We start from the raw sequence: 3,753 nt of genomic DNA, 5'->3' as shown, positions 1-3,753 counted from the left end.
CGCTGCCATATCCGGCTGCTGAATATAACATAACAAATAACAAGGACGAAATAAATAATCATAAACCTGTATTGCTTGCTCAAGTATTAAACAAATAATAATAAAATTGAATAAATTTTGTAGGCCACAAGAATTAAAAATTTCAATATAAAAATGGGGGAAGGCAGTGGCGCAGCAGGTAGTGCTGTCGCCTCACAGCAAGAAGGTCGCTGGGTTGCTGGTTCCAACCTCGGCTCAGTTGGCGTTTCTGTGTGGAGTTTGCATGTTCTCCCTGCCTTCGCGTGGGTATCCTCCGGGTGCTCCGGTTTCCCCCACAGTCTAAAGACATGCGGTACAGGTGAATTGGGTAAGCTAGGTGAAGTTTTTAAACTAATTTCGAGAGGAGCATGTGATATAATTGACTGCAGCTGGCCACCTATCTACACTCATTAGTTAGTGTAACCCTCGATACACAAATGTATTATAAGCTTTTAATCAATGGACCAGATGCTCAGAAGTCTAAATTCCTCCAAAGAGAGAGAAGATACAACAACAGTGAAGGACTCTGACACAGAGGTAAGAATATTAAAAGATTGTATTGTAAAATGTTCACATAAATATAAAATAAATAAATAAATAAAAATAAATAAATAAAAATAAATAAATAAATAAAACAAATTCTAGGTTTTTTTTACACCTATCTAATGACCTCAGTCTTATTTACACTCTCTAATAACACTTCTCTTTCTTCACAGGGTTTTATGGCTATATCACTAATAAGGTAAGTTAATATTATGGGGTTTTTTTCTGTTTTTCTATTGTTAAGAGCTAATATTATATTTTGGTTACTATTATAACAATAATATAATATTAATATACTAATAACAATACTATATTAAAGGTTTGTAAGTGTAAGTTAATAATACAATATTAAAATTGTATTATTATTTAACATATAATCAAGATTTCCCTTCTTTAACCAGTAAACCTCTCTCTATAAAGATTCAAAAATTGCAACGAATGAACACTCTAAAGAAACAATGTACAAATAAAATAAAATGAAAATAAAACATTCACTTAAAACATTTCAAAATGTTCCAAAAGTCCAGTAAAGGTGATAAACTTTCAAAAAGATTCTTTTGCAAAACAACTAGGTTGCAAATTCAGTTCCAGAGATCCAGGATGTTGCACTTGTGAGTGTGTTGTAAATTTACACTCCTACCATGACGCTGAATAGGTTTTACTTTGTATCTTTTCAACAGGTGTATCCAAAGAATCCACTCAATGGGAGGCTCGCCAGTCCAACTCCACAATTAGACACGCACCGATGGAAGTTGAGACAATCCAAATCCAGAAAAGAGTTCAAACTTCAATTAATTCGAATCCAGAGCAGATCACATCCAGCAACTGACGTCAATAGAACATCTCACCGATGAAAAATCAGAAGAAGATGCACAAACGAACAAAACCAAGGAAAAGAAAAAAAAAAAACCTGGCCTTGAAAACACAAGGCCAAAGAAACCATTAGCATTTTACAATGTATGCATTATCTTAGTTTAACACATTTCTAAATAAACAGCAACAGTAAATAACCATGTATATGCTTCTCTCTGCTGAATTTCTGTGTTTTTCCTATTTCTCTCTCCTATTTGGCATTTTCTTTTTACAAATGACAGCATTTTACTTAAACTTTCTCACTTAAACTTTACACAATCACTTGTATAATACTCTGTATAATACTTTGTTTTTACTAGACCAAACAAATGGTTAACTAATGAAACACATTTTTCGACACTAGTTTAAATCATGTTATAATGAATACAATAATAAATAATAAAAACACGAACTCACCAAGGAAATCATTCAAAATCAAAATGAAACAAACAGGAAAACTCCAGGTGGCACTCATGTGCAGATTTCACTCTCAGAGACAAATCTTGTTTTTTCTTCTCTCAATCCTTCATTAAAAATATATGATTGAAATCATGTCAGCATCTTATTAATAGTCAATTTTTACAGTTAATACGCATTAAAACATTAAAAGATGTAAATCTAATTGTTATATTTCTGTTATTAATATAACAACTTACATCTCTGCTTTCCCTTGCGAACACTGAATCACCATAGCAACGGTAAACACAAGCTAACAGACAAGCGAGATTTGTTATTGTTTGGAAAGCTGATCTGCTGCTATAGTGTAAGGCACGATGATGTCATTCTAAAGCACTATTCCCTTGAATGCTGTATAATACTCTATTATAAATTATTTATATAAGTAAATAATTTTAATGTATATTATTTAATCGAGTATTCTGCCAATGTTTTTTTCCTCATATTTCTATTTGCTCTATTGCTGTATACTACCCACTAGTAACCTGGGTTACATTAGCCAATCCGATTTATCCTAACTCACTATAAGTAGCCTAGCAAGATATTACTCCCTTATCTTCGTTTTTCGAAGAAGCAAACGATAGGTCCGCTCTAGCTCCTTCAAAAGTTACTCACGGACAAACCGAATTCTCCACATCTCCTACTATTCTCCAACTACAATACCACACCACCATTACAACCATCGTCAGCAACTACAAAAATGACAAAAACAACAACAACAGCGACGGCGGTGGAGATCACAACAGCATCAGCGCAGCCATAGACAAGAAAGAAAGCTCAGCGCTCCCTGAAACACCAGCCCTGTCTTAACAACACCCAGCCCAGCATGAAAGTCAGCTCGAGACCGAGGCTCCAACAAGAGGTCGTAGGCCTATCCACTCCAGCCAGATCACAATGCATTCCCCAGCTCCGCTACGTAACTTCTCCAGCATCATCATGGTCACTCATATCCAACAACGACTGTCACTGAACTCCTCCAAACTTCTAGACGCCGGGACCACAATTCAAAGCCGCTGCATTAAACCCAAAAGACTTACGAATCCACGTCTTCGCCCCCCCCCCCTCCCCCCCAGGACTTAACACGCTCCTGCCACACCCCCTATCCCCAACAGACAATATACCCGCAATCACTCCACCTCCCCGGGGCATCAAGGAAAGGATTAAAAAAATATATTGGATTTGGACATATTGCAGCAATCATTAAGTCTAAACACGAATAAAACTAATCTCCCGGACAATAAAGCAACTCTTGGGACTTCCACCTCAACTCTTCCAGCCTGCAGCTCCCGATTCCAGTGCAAACTCCAGTCCTCCTCTTCCAGCGATCCTCACCACCTACAGGCTACGTACCCTGCCTCTCTACCTTGCGTATCCCTGCTTTTTCCCCTCTCATTTTTACACACTTGCAGCTACTGCGGCGACGCATACGCCTTCAGCCAAGTGCTAAGTCTAGTAAAAACAGAAATTACTAGTCGACTTTTGTCACGTTTAAGCTTTTACTGAGTTACGTTTGCAAACTGACCTAATTTTCTGAATTTCTCTTTCCAGGTTTCGTCTACTGGATCACAGCCGATCTCGGCGCTCCCTTCCCATAACAGCATGATTCTGCCTAATGAATATGCTTTAAATTATCACGTTATAAACCAAGCAATCTCTCTAATCTAGACGGCTGTGTAAGAATTGAAATATTGCAAATATTCTGATATCTTTGACAATTCAAAACATAAGCTGAAAACAGAGACTGGTAACTTCACAACTCAGCAAGGGGAATGCGGGAAAAACCAGTTCCTGCTGCATTTGCATCTGAGTCTGCTTCATCCCCCCAACTCACACATATGGTCATTTCAATGTTTGAATGTTCTAGAATTAACCAAACTGACTTTA

The 3,753-nt window shown here is 37.2% G+C and overlaps 1 long non-coding RNA gene across 1 annotated transcript; it reads right to left on the bottom strand.

Moving 5' to 3' along the window:
* Nucleotides 1–1,120: 1,120 nt before the first annotated feature.
* Nucleotides 1,121–2,104, bottom strand: LOC137496092 (uncharacterized). The gene is made up of 3 exons (XR_011016183.2): nt 2,070–2,104; nt 1,831–1,937; nt 1,121–1,476 (listed from the first exon to the last, which is right to left on the bottom strand). It is a non-coding gene; the product is annotated as an uncharacterized lncRNA (long non-coding RNA).
* Between the last annotated feature and the right edge of the window lie 1,649 nt (nt 2,105–3,753).

The sequence above is a fragment of the Danio rerio genome, chromosome 2 (genome assembly GCF_049306965.1).
Source record: "Danio rerio strain Tuebingen ecotype United States chromosome 2, GRCz12tu, whole genome shotgun sequence".
Classification (NCBI taxonomy): Eukaryota; Metazoa; Chordata; class Actinopteri; order Cypriniformes; family Danionidae; genus Danio; species Danio rerio.
This window is presented reverse-complemented; position numbering and strand designations above follow the sequence as displayed.